The 13,497-nt window shown below is 45.8% G+C and overlaps 1 protein-coding gene across 3 annotated transcripts in view; it reads right to left on the reverse strand.

Annotated features, from left to right (window-relative positions):
* The window catches only part of MTMR2 (myotubularin related protein 2), a 63,515-nt gene that overhangs the window by 27,574 nt on the left and 22,444 nt on the right, over positions 1 to 13,497 (reverse strand). The gene's annotated exons all lie outside the window — the stretch shown is intronic.

The following is a 13,497-nucleotide window of genomic DNA, read 5'->3' on the forward strand; positions in this document are numbered from 1 at the left end:
GCTCACTCACGCTCTTTGACACACGGAGTCCCCAGGGCCAGGGGAAGGGGTTAGCGATCCAAATCCACGCTCGCTTCCACGCAGGGCAGCGGACAGATGATCTCCTGCAAGCACAGCACTCAAGGGTCGAGGCTTTTTGTCTTTTATTCCCCCCCCCCACCCCCCCGCTTTATTTTGTTCTTTTTTGCAGAGTTAAGGGCTAAATCGTTGTGTTTTTACCATCCTCCAGCTGACCTCAGGCACACGACACACCTCAGGGCTGCCTGGACTTCTTTCCTGATGGTTGCAAAGCCCCAGGTTGCATGTGCCCCAGGGATACAACATTCACCCTTCCCAGAGGCTGTGACAGACACGGTCAGAAAGCCCAGCCCAAACACTTCCCCAGTGTGCTGGTCTTTGCGGCGTCTGCTTAGCGCTAGACCTTGAAGGAGCCTCCAAGCTGGAACAGGAATACCTGAAACCATCCTGGCAGAAACCTAGAAACGAGCAGTAGGCATTTTGCTGAAACCCGCCTCCACCGATGGCTCCTTCAGATTGATTTTGGGGAAACACAATCTGTGTACAGCTGACAACGCAGGCAGCGGGCACGGGGAAGACATCTGGGGCAGCACTAAAGGACGGGGAGCTACAGGAGGGAAGAGAAATGGGTAGATAAGAACAGAACATTTTTGGAAACGGATCAAGGGGAGAGAAAGGAGGGGATGATGAAGTAGCCACATGCAGCTCTGGGATACCACTAGCTCCCTGGAGGGACCCTCTGCCCTTGTATGAGTAAGGAAATGATGTGAAAGCCTCCCCATCTCACTGCGTGTGGGTCCCCCACCCCATAACGGCTCATCAGCTGTCAGAAAAATCCTTTTGATGTACTTTAGCCTATTTTCAAGGCTCTAAAAATAACACTCCTGGACCCTAAAAAAAACGTAAATTTAACCCTCTGCACATCTTGCAAAACAAAAGTAAGGGCTACCGGGAGGCAAGGAAGCAGGTAGGTGAGCTCAGGGACACCAGTCCAGCAGCCTTGAGAAGCAGGCTGGCTCCTGATGCCTCAGCAATCATACACACCTGTAAGTGAGATGCTGCACCTCTTTGAGCCTCAGGTTTTTAAATTTTCAGTAGAAAAAAAAAAAAATAATTGCTCTGAGATCCACAGTAAAGATTGAGGCCAGAGCTGGGCAGAATCACGTTACTTCGGATGGGGCCGCTCTGATGCAGAGCCACGCACTGGCCGTGTCCATCACAGCCAGCACTGATTTCCGTAACAAACACAAGCACCAAAAACCTGTGGGCTAGTTTGCCTTGCCTCTAAGCTAAACTAGGTCCTCAGTATCTTCTTCCTCACAAAAATATGATGCTTGGTAACTGAATCTCCAGGAGGATGATGAGGTTAGTTACACGCCAGAATGATCTTTATTTGCCTTCTTTTACCAAGCAACAACATCTCCCCATTGCACCCATCATACCCATAACAGCGAGCACCTCGGCACCTAACCCAGCCCTGCCTCAGCTCGGGGAGGGTGCGAGGACTTCATGCCACCACCCACCTTTGTCCTGCTCTCGAGCAGCGACTTGGCAGATCAAACCCACACTCGCGACGTTTCACAGCTGCTCCTCGTACCCCGGGATCCCAGCCGGTGTCAGCTCCGTCCCACCCGCCCCCGGCTGAGGAAGCAGAGCTCTCTCCCACCCTCCCACTTACAGTGCCAAAGGCAGGAAAACCCTTTGCTGCAGGCAAACCCTTCAGATCTCAGCAAGAAAGTGACTTTGCTCACGTGGACAGGGGCAGGCAAGGAGCTTCAGGTCCTGCTAAGGGGGTAGGGCTGCTCCTCGCCTCATCCCTCACGCCTTTGTGTTGGGATTCAGGACGGTGCGCTCCTGCCAAGCCTCTCCAGCCACGTGTTCATGCTGCTTCCTAAAGCAGCAGCCAGAAAATCCCTCTCCCGATTCATGTTCCTGCACGACTCACGCAGGCAGCTAACCCTGCATGGCTGCAGCCAGCTCGGGGGGTGCAGAGCCAGCCTGGTGCCAGAAACCCACGTGCAGGGCCCAGAGCTCTGAGCATTGCTGGGTGCTGGGGCACGGTACCTGAGAGGGTGCCTCAAACTCTGCATTTCGAGTTTCCCTGTGCCTGCGAACAGAACAATTGATAGGTTTTCTTCTTGTATTTCCTGCGGGCTTTTACCTACCAGCTGTGCTGCACGGCCAGGATGACAGCACACATCCTGCCCTGGCTGAGGCTGAGCCAGGATCACTGCCTCCTGTCAAACCTGCCAGCAGAGCGGCTCACATAATTGCTCCCATATCTGGTTCAGACAAGATGCCTGGACTAGCTTAATGTTGTGGTGTTGGTTTTTTTTAAATCACAGAACGGGTTGGGTTGGAAGGGACCTTAAAGCCCACCCAGCTCCACCCCCTGCCATGGGCAGGGACACCTCCCACCAGCCCAGGTTGCCCAAAGCCCCATCCAGCCTGGCCTTGAGCACCTCCAGGGATGGGGCATCCACAGCTTCTCTGGGCAGCCTGGGCCAGGGCCTCGCCACCCTCTGACTAAAGAATTTCCTCCTTGTATCTAATCTAAATCTCCCCTCTTTTAGTTTAAAGCCATCTCCCCGTGTCCTATCACCACAGCCCCTGACAAAGAGTCCCGCCCCAGCTTTCCTGTAGCCCCCTTTAGGTACTGGCAGGCTGCTGTAAGGTGTCCCCGGAGCCTCCTCTTCCCCAGGCTGAACAACCCCAACTCCCCCAGCCTGTCTTCACAGGAGAGGTGCTAAAAAGGGGTAGATTTAGATTAGAAATAAGTAAGAAGTTCTTCACTGTGAGGGTGGTGAGGCCCTGGCCCAGGCTGCCCAGAGAAGCTGTGGATGCCCCATCCCTGAGGGCGTTCAAGGCCAGGCTTGGCCAACCTGGTCTAGCGGGTGACATCCCTGCCCATGGCAGGGGGTTGGAGTTAAATGATCTTTAAGGTCCCTTCCAACCCGAACCATTCTGCGATTTGGGACAGTACCTTTGGCCCTGACACCAACATCCACAGCTCAAACTTTCTGGTAGCAAAGCAGGAGCCTCAGAACAAAGAGGTGTGCTAAGAGAGCACCTGGGGCCTCTCCTACCCATTTTCTAATTATTCTCTTTCTCCTGAACACTTGAGTCCTGAAACCCAAACACAACTTTCTTTTTTTTTGAATTTATGCATATTTTTTTAAGGGAGACTGCAGGTGTGTGTTAACAAATCGCTGTGTAACCGTCTCTGCATAGACTCCTTTATTGTGAACCACAACTGGAATGAACAAAATGAATCCTTTCTGTTTCAGACAAAATTAAAATGCACGACAATTAAAAATTATTGTCGTTTTTTCCCCCTCTGCGTTAATCTCTCTTCGCTAACCTCCTACACACTCCAAATGATTTTTGCACTCTGTGAATAGATTAATTATGTATAAAGCCACGTCCAGGCCTGCACTGACCACCCCACTCCTGCATTATTCCTTCCCCCCAAACCACGTCTGCTCTGTCTACCCAAAAGCCGAGCTCTCCAGGCTTGGAGCTGCGTCTGTTCCAGCAACACACAGCCCTGTTCTGTTTCCTACAGCAGGAAACTGGGCTCTTACCTGGTCCCCTGACGTAAACATATTTAACCTGGGCATACAGACAAACATTATATGCACAAAAAAAGCCTTTGCATCTACAGCCCCTGAACTCACGGGTCTGGCATGTCTGTCTCGTGATCGTGCGCCGGTCAGCAGCAGCAGGCAGGATCTGTGCTGGGGGCACAAGAATTTGTGCATATGTGTATGTAAGAATGAAACCTGCTATGTCTCTGTGTGTAAAAATAAGCTGTTCTCAAATTATGGGAGAAACTTTGTGGATTTGAAACTCGATAGCCAAGGAAAGGTTTCTATCTCTGACAGGAAAACATTTGTCTGATGCTTCCAATTGTAATGGACTACCTGGGAATCTGCTTGTAGTTACCCAATCTAAGCCTTCCTTTTTTTTTTTTTTTTTTTTTTTTTTTTTTTTTTTTTTTTTTGCCTTTCTCTCTCTCAAGGGCTGGCAGATGACTAAGTGCCCTCCTGAATCAGCACTCATGCCGCTCCGCAGGCAGGGCACCCAGCACACTGCAGGAGTATCTATTTCACCTAAAACCACAGATCTACGTCCGAGCTCTCTCTACAGCCAGTGGAAAGGGGGAGACCGGGAAGATTAACCTTTAGGATGACTGAGAACAAGGATAACCCACTCTGATGCAGATATCTGTATGGCAGGGTGACACCCAGCTCCTGGGTCTCACTGTGTCCCGTGTAGCAGTGCCCTGTCTTCTGCACATCCCGCAGAGAAGTCAGCCTGTACTTTCCAGAGAGCTCCAAACTTACTGTGTGCAGAGACAGCAAAAGATGAGCATGCTCAGATCCAAAAATTGCATCAAATTCATTAAAACAGGCATGATCTCAAAGCATAGGGCTTGTTAGCTGAGTTACCAGTGACAGCTTTAGGTTCCTCCTGTCTCAGAGTATCACATCAGTCTTACTGCAAAGGCTTAGCCATAGGATTATTTTTGCATTGATTTATTATTTTTATTATTTATTTTTATTTGATTTATTAATTTATTTTTTATTTTATTTGTGAATCTAAGTAGTAAATCACAGTAACCAATGCCTTTCTCCTTTGAACTGCCTTTTTGTTGTCTCAGACCACGTCCACCTGCTGCTTCCCCTTTATTGCCACCCCACAACCCTTTCCTCTTTTACAACTGTTGCCATACATGCCAATCAACAAAGGACAGTGCCACCATGGTTAGGTGTATGAGGATGCATCATTACACCAGTGACGGTGTGAAAAACTCTAAAATAAAACAGATACAGAAGCTCTTTCTCCACTCACCTTAGAAAACACATGGAGGCCTAATTTTGTCCAACCTGTGTTAACAAAAGCTGCAGAATTGCCACTAATATGTGCAGAATCGAAACCCACACGCTTCTTTCAGATAATTTTTCATTGGTACGCTGATTTCCTCTCTAAATGAAACACTTATTACACCAGAGAAGGGGTAAATTTTGAGGGCACGTTTTTTTCCTAGCATTTTGCTGCCAAGATGCTTCTGCCTTCCTAATGCTCAATTAGGAGAGCCGTGAAGCAGTGGCTGTGCTTACTTGATAAATCCTCCTCTAGACTGCAAATGCTGTGCTACTTTGGCAAGATTTTCAGCTGCCACTTGTGGCTATTTCGAGTGTACTCTGAGAAGATTTATGTACTAAGTATCCTACTGGAAATGTAATAAAACACAAATTGAGCAAGTAAATGGACTTCATTGCTTATTTTTGAATCATTAAGAATACCACAGCAGAAAGAACAGCAGTATCTCTGCATGTCTGAGGCGCGGGGATTTTTCTGAGGATTATGACCAGATGCTTTGGAAAACTGTTAGACATTCAGACCAGCAAGATATTAATCGCAGGGAAATGCTTTGTGTCTTATCCTTTTTGGGATATTAGAAGTTGAATAGGGGAGAAAGACAAAACACCATGAGCTCATGGATCATTTCAGAATAGCACACGGAGAATCAAACACACTGTTCAAGACCACATCAAACTTATTCAGCTCCTAAGAAAGCATACAACCAAAGGTGGCTTCCTAGCTTGGTCAAAAAAAAAAAAAAAATCACAAGAGGCATTTAAGTTATCAACAAAATGTTCTGACAACAGATGATTACAGCACTCTAGATAATCACATACAACACACACCACAGCTGCCTTTCAGTTATGTTTTCCTAGTCTAAAAAAACAAATCACAAATTCTGATCTCTACCTACCGTGTGTGCTTTGAGAAAGTATAAAAAGGCTTGAGAAATCCACTTGCTTCCTTCCCACCGCCTTGAAAAATCTTTAGAAAGAAACTGAGACGAGTGTGTTACAAATAAAAAATAATAATATAGACAGCTGGGTAGTAAAGGAACTCCTCTGGAGGAGGAAGCAGCCACCTTGCAGTATTTCCTTGGGGTTTTCTGCTTTGTTTCTCCACAAAGAGCCTTCTCCACTCAGACCCAAGCTTCTGGTGGTGAAGAGCAGTCTCTTCAGGCTGCTGAGTCCTGTGGGCCCTTGCTGCGCAAAGACAAGGCAAAGCTCAGAAGCTCAAAGGAACGCATTGTTGAGGGCCACTCGCCCAACCACGGCTGGCTTGTCTCTTCAAGTTTGCATGGCTTGGTGCCTCCAGACAATTCTCTTGTTAGGCTCCGGCAGAAAGTCGTCATTGACTCGACACAGCAACAGTCCCTGGCACAGAAGACTGCTGATATTATCTATTCGAACAAGTCCAACAATTTTTAATACAGAACCTTCCTCAGAGCCAAGGGATCCTGAAAGACAACAGTTCTGCTCTCCATTGGCTGCTCAAAAATTTTGGACAGCACTCTAGGCTCGCTCTCTCCTCTCTTTGCTTTTACTCTGCTTTGTTTAGCAAACAGATAAGGGAAAAGAGATTACAATTTTCAAGGAAAACCTTGAACTCAGTCAGTGAAGTTCTTACCATCAGTCTGAAAAAATAACAGAAAAAGGCTCTGACCAATGAATTAAAAATTCTGCCAACCAAAATAAGCCACAGAAAAGTGTCTCTGTTACCAGGAACTTCAGTTAGGAGATGAGTGGTGTGTATGACAAGGAGTCAAGACATAAATAATTATATAGTTACAACCAATAAACAATCACACATGGGGGAAAGAAGACATTTCATTCAATGCAAAAACATCTACAGAAAAAATCAGATCTTGGCAGGTGCTACATGCAGTCACAAATCTGACTGCTCCTTTTAAATACCATGCTTGTTCATTCCTGCCCAATTCGTGCTTCGATCTACAAAACTAAAACTACAGGAAAAATAAATAACCACCTCTTACCCGGTTTTAATCAGCCAAAGGAGAACTCTTGCACTTTGTAGCTAGGAGAAACGCAGCAGTTGATCAGGAGGAGCTGAAAATATTATTGAGGAACATCTGAAGGCCATTTTCTTTTTCTCCTCAATTTTCCATTCCTAGTAGATGGCAATCATAAACACTTCCAGAGATTTCCTTCACTTCCCATTACTTCATATTCAGACGTTCAGGTACCTCTACATAATAAAAATTAGCTACGATTGCTGTCTTTGCTCTCTTCTAACTAGAGAAGCACTCAGGGAGTATTATTTCCCGTGTAAAGGAGACAGAAAACCGACTGCATCTGGCTTTTTCCCCCATCTAATTTGCATGAAATCAATATTTTGCAACCCAGAGTTTGGCTACTCAGTGTTTCTGTTTCCTTGACGGGGGAGGTACAGAAAGGGACTTAATGGCTAGAGCCTGGAGGGAAGGGACCGAGATTTTCCATCTCTTAAAACAGATTAAAAAGCTTGTAATTCTCATGAAATATACAGCAGTTACAGTCCTGGAAACTGGAGTCTTACGAAAACAAGTTGACGGCGGGGGCTGAATTCCAGTCCCTCGCTGGGCTGCCCTGGAATGACCATGCTTATGGACAAGAGCATCATTCATCCTCCAGAACCAGCCTTTTGTGCCTTTGTTCGTCGTCAGCTCCAGAGGAGAAAGGAAGCCCATTTCCCACAGACACACACATGCAACTAGGATAGCCAAAAACCAGAATTTCAACACAGTCAGAATTGTTCCCCCTAAGATTTTCCTACTTCTCAGACACCCTAAGTCCCCCCTGCTTGCTCCCTGTGATAGTGTGAAGTTTCGGCCCCTCTTGGACTTGGCACCCAGTTCAGTCACTTTGGGTTTTCTCCCCTGGAAGCTTCTACTTCAGTACACCTGCAGGAATGTGAGCTGTGCCTCTGTGTCAGGCTATAACAGTGCCCAAAGTGGTGACACAGAGCAACACATATGGTCAGGTCTTCACAGATGACAGCAAAAAGATGGATTGTTTGTTTGCATCCACTGCAGCATCACCAGTTCGCATCCAGCCAAGCCTTCTGTGACCATGGGTCAATTATCTTCCCCATCTGGTGGCCTATGCAATATGGGCTGTAATTTAATAGCAGTTGCAGTCCGGTGAGCTGGGAAGGAGGGCTCCCATCACGAGAGACATCTCTGCATTTCCTACAAACCGGTCTTCTTGTGGGCAGCCCCACGTGAAGGGCCACGGGCCAGGCCGAAACAGGAGAGCTCTGCCGCGCGAGGGGTGGGACCGAGTGGCAGGACGGTGCCCTGAACTACCCTGGAGGTGCTCAGGCAGACGTTTTCCCCATGATTTAGTGCTCCTAAGCTATCATCCACTAACCAAGAAGTGCCTTAAAAGCAAAAGTTTTAAAAAATAGCTTCAATGAATGCCTAAAGCTTAAAAAGTGATGCCTCTCCCTACAGCCCCGCTCTCGCCGAACATGTGTTACGCATAACCAAAGCCTGACACACTTCCTGCGTTGGCAGGGAGATAGCAATGGAAAAGCTCGCTGAGGCTAGTTCCAGTGATTTACAGCAAAGGATAGGGGGGAAAAAATCACATCTTTCTTCAATATGTTTTCCTACTAACAATATACATGTTCTACATAAAGCCAGTCTAAGCCACTTTGCACCACAGCTAGAATAAAGTAACGTGAAGGTGGCAAAGTCAGCGACTGGCATTGCAGTTAATCCTACCCAACACGGCCCGAGGGACGGCATTTACTTCAATTTTAGAGGTCTACATCTGGACGGGTTATTCTGAACTCTCTTCGTAACTGGAGGAGAAAGAGAGAGAGTTTTCCAACGAGACTGAAATACGCTTTCACTGGAGCTCAGCTGAAGGTGAGCTCCACTCCGAACAACCAGTTGCTGCCCCTCCAACAGCGCTCACAACGTCCTGCAGTGAGGGCTTCCACGGCTCAGCTACATCGTGTTCTCACCTAGCGTGGCATTTCCTTAAACAAATCACAATAAATCACGTTGTAAACGACGTCTTTCTTTCCGTTGACTACAGAGAACTTGTGGTTGGCTAGCTTGAACGCAGACTTGCTCAAAAGAATTTCATTCTGGAAGCCTACCGAAGACGGGGATGGCATCCATTCACTGTCTTGGAAGGAAAAAACTACTTCATATACCTTCTGTCATGCATGAGTTATCTATCTTACAAAACAAACCACATGGGCTTGCCTAAAGTCTTCAACAATGCACGCCATGGATAACAAACGAAGGTTATGCAAGCAACTACGCATTTCCTCCCTTTCCTAACCTTTGAGTCCTGGGAACGCCATGAAAGTGTTCTTGTATCTTTTATACAGGTCCATTGCAAACCCACTGATTCCTCTTATATTAAAGGAAAAAATGCTACAATGGATGGAGCAGACCATAATGGAGAACAGGACACGTGCTTGTACAATATCTTGCTTGACATCAGAGGAATCACAGGAATTGTGGATCTCAGCGTTTTCCTCAAAGGGGACGACACAAAGTGGTCACAAAGAACAAAGGCAAAATCAAAGATCAGAACCACTTTTTCTGAAGGCTGCACAACCAAGCAGGTGACATATGGGTCTGGCGTACTGGAGACTTGCTAACAGATTTTCCTCTGCCCACAGAACAGCAGCAAGAAGCAACATAAAGCCAACACGATGAATTTCCAAGCTCTGGTTCGGTCTGTTGCTGCATACAATCCCAAACTAAATACAATCAACCTTTAACTTTCAGGCAAAGGTATTGTTCTTAAGGAAAGTGGCTGCAAACTCTGCTGGCCGCATGCATCACTTCCCAACTGCAGATGGAAGGGATCCAACCCTTCTCCAACAGCTACTCCGAAGCTTTCAGTGTTGTAACTTTCAGGCGTTACCCTGTAAATCAACAGCCAACTCAAAATGAAAGCCCCGACTGATAAGCTTGAGCATTAGCAACAAAGCTTAAGAGAAATGCTATAAACTGCACAGCCTCACCTGCCCATGTACATAAGAGAAGATACCACCTTTAGGACTGTGGAGCAAGAATCTCGTTGTGCTTTACTAATCACCAAGTTCCCAAATCTGTAAGAGAGACTTATGCACCTTTGGCAACGTTGGCTCCAAAGCGTTTTTAAACTCCCATCCCAAATTACAACTTATCTATGAATTTCCAGCTCATTTTCACTTTTAATTACTCAGTTCTGGTCTTGCTTGATCAGCAACTTATGCTAAAACACATGGCAGCATATTTGCTAAAAATTCCTTCAAAAAGCACATTCCCTAAATCAGTCCTAACCAGCTTCAGATTTGAGACCAGGCAGGGATGGGGCAGTAGGGGACTAGAACCCAAAAGCGCTTTGGGCTTTTGAAGGGGGTGAGGGGTGGTATTTTAATTTATTTTATTTAAAATTCCAGCCAACTAAAGCAGCCAAAAGTTATTTAGAGTTAGTTTATGAAGTGAAAATTCTATAAATTGTAGTGTTGTATAAATTTAATCCTAGCTCCAGATACTGAAATGCTCAATACACATTAAAAAAAATCATGAAAGTTATTATGTACCACTTTGGAAAAGGATTTAGGAAAAATACTGCACACGCATTCAGTAGGAATCCCCAGTGGTTGTCTCATTTACCTCATTACCCACACGCACGCACACACACTGAGTGTTAATTGCACTCCAAAAGAAATCCGCAGGCACAGACCGCAAGAAATGATGTGGGTCCTTCCCATTCGTTCCCTCCCCGTGACGGACGCCTACTACCCTGCTAAAAACTCCCCACGGAAAGAAGAAAAAAAAAAAAAGAGTGCTAATTGTAGCTATCACAAAGTGTTTTTCCATCACCACAGAAATTTAGCTCCTAAATTTGAGTCGATGCGCACACAGAGGCAGAGAGCAAGCAGAGGTAGGAGTGATGATGGATCTATGCGGCGATTCATTCTAGCGGGGAAAATTGAAATATGCATCGGGAGCACAACCCCACGGGTGGCAGATCCACTCCCAAATCTTGAAATGCTTATTTTCAGCCTCTTAAAGCTCACTGATGCAACCCCTTCCTGCGAGAACGTCAGGGAGCCCAGGCACTTGTCTCCCGTATCACAGGGGTACCAGAAACGTGTTAGTTCCCACTGCAGTGCTTATTCTCTTACACTTTTCCTGGAGCATTGTGGAACAAACTTCTCATTCTTAGAAGAAATAAGGTGTTTAGCTCAAACCTCAGTAGGTATTAAGACTTGGGAGTTCTCCCTGTCTTGTGTCAATCCTAGTGCCACGAGATGCTCAGGTGTGCAAGGAACGGCCCGGTGTGCAGAGCACACTCGTGCTGCTGTTTCAGGTAACGCTGTGAACTTATCCACATTTTCAAAGGCAAAGCCACATCTCAGAAAGGTCAAAGAAAATTGGAAGAACAATCGGGACCTCAAAGAACTTCTCAGTGAGCTGGCTTAAAAAAAATAATGAAGAAGTGTCACATGGCAGAGATGTTAACTGAGAGAAAATTGGATGAAGAATGATGAGCCCAGAGCGAGTACATCTGTTCTACTTGCACTGAGAGCTGAAAGCCATCAGTTTTAGCTGATCAGCAGACAGAACAAACCTTCCATTCTCGAGCCTTCTCACTGAGGAGCTAGTGCTGGGCTGCAAGAACAAGCCCAGAACACACAAATACATCAGTGCTGGCTGTAATTGCCTTGAGGACAGGCTGTGGGACTGCAGCCACACTGGCGATACCAACACAAGAGGCTGCACAGATTTCCATCACACCCTCCCAGGCTTGTTTGCCAGCACCAGTCACTCTCAGCCATGAAGAACAACCTGGTTATTGCTGGAAATCCTGTAGGAGAGAGAAAGGCAACCTGTCCTAATAGAAACCAGGCTTTCCTCACCATACCCCACTACATGTAGGTGCACAGGAATCAATTTTCTGCAGCCAGCATCGACGAGCTCTCACCCAAGCACAATCACAGGAACCAGCTTTGTGCTTGCACACGACAGCATCGCAGCCACTCGCACCACCTCTGCGGGAGCAGGCTTGAGGTGGAGCACAGCAGGAGATGCTGAATTCAGGCCCGACAGAGCTGATGCACATTACCAGCAGGAAGCATTCTGCCAGCAGAGGCATGTGCTCACACTTGGCTTGAAGCGCCTCTATTGTAGACAAATAATCCCCTGCTTTCACCATCCCTCCTTAAACGCTGTTGTAAAATGAAAGGGGAGCGGCATTTATTCCAGCCATGGCAGAAATTTAGGTTGCTTAATAATTAAAATAAATAAAATAAAATAAAATAAAAAGGCAGGCTGTGAAGAAATCATTCTGCAAATTACAGGAACCGGGGCACAGCAAGGAAGTAGTGGTTTTTAATAACCTCCAGCAAACAATTCATACGCATCTTCAGGCTGAAAAACGTGTCATGCAGCTAAGTGAACATTCCTCTGCTAACATCATTTTTGATTACCAGCAATTATGGGGGCCCTGTTGGAGGGGGAACCAGACAAATACATGGCAGGAGGAGTCCTTGCCCCAGAGGGCTCACATGTCATGCAGACAAGGTGACAAAAGGAGGGAAGGAGACACAAGACACATCTGGAGTCACAAGGAAAATGTGTTGAGCCACTTCAACCACCAGGAAGCAAAGACAGCCTTGAATGTAGAAGAAGAACATTACTTGGTTCTCTATCTGTAAAGGTAATCCCCACACGCAACAAAAATTGCAAAAGAGCAGTCAAGTTGTGCACCGGGTTGTGCAAAATTAAGTGTAAAAAAAAAAAAAAGTCAGTGTAAAATTGATGGCATTATATACACAGTTACAGCTGTAGCAGTGCTTGCAATCTATTTGTATTTTATTAATGAATCACTTAGCCTGAACTCTGTTTTCTGTATGTTGGGGAAACCGAACACTTCACAGGGGAAAAACTTCAGACCTATTACATGTAACTTTATCCAGACGTGTTCTGAAGACTGTTTTTTTGGTATCCATGGGTAAAAGGTGCAAAAATAACACTTACACAAACTCCTGATTCATTTTCAAATCATAGCTTAATACTGGCTAATAAGACTCCTTTAAAAAGAAACATTTGCTTTCTTGCCAGTTATGAACAGGAAGACTTTCTGCTAATTATGAACTACTGAGACAACTCACCAAACAAAAAATTGTCACGGTTGTCAGAGGAAGGAATCAGTTTTGCGTTCAGAGTTTTTATGCAGTTGTGTTTGTGAAGAGCTGTTCAACCACAGCTGAGAAATGCTACAAGTCGTTACCAGAAAGCCCTGACACCACCAGTTCTGTGCTCAGGGGACCTTTTTGCAAAGCTAAGGAAAATCATCAAACCCCTCGGTTTCCTAAGAGGAACGCACAGACAGTTTTCAAAACTTTTCTGACACTCAACTAAAGCTTTGGATGTGACATTAACAAATCACTAACAGACCTGGAAGAGCCTTGTTTGGAACTTTTAATGCAAGAGCAATTTATTGTAACAGAAGACTACTTTATCAGCTTGAAGATAATGATCTTTCTCTGAAAGATACTTCCAAGGACTCAGTGTTTACAAACAAGCAGGAGTTTTCAAAAAGAACGTCTCATAGATATGCACACACACACACAAAAAGGAAAGAAAAGGAT

Source organism: Anas acuta, chromosome 1 (assembly GCF_963932015.1).
Source record: "Anas acuta chromosome 1, bAnaAcu1.1, whole genome shotgun sequence".
NCBI classification, from domain to species: domain Eukaryota; kingdom Metazoa; phylum Chordata; class Aves; order Anseriformes; family Anatidae; genus Anas; species Anas acuta.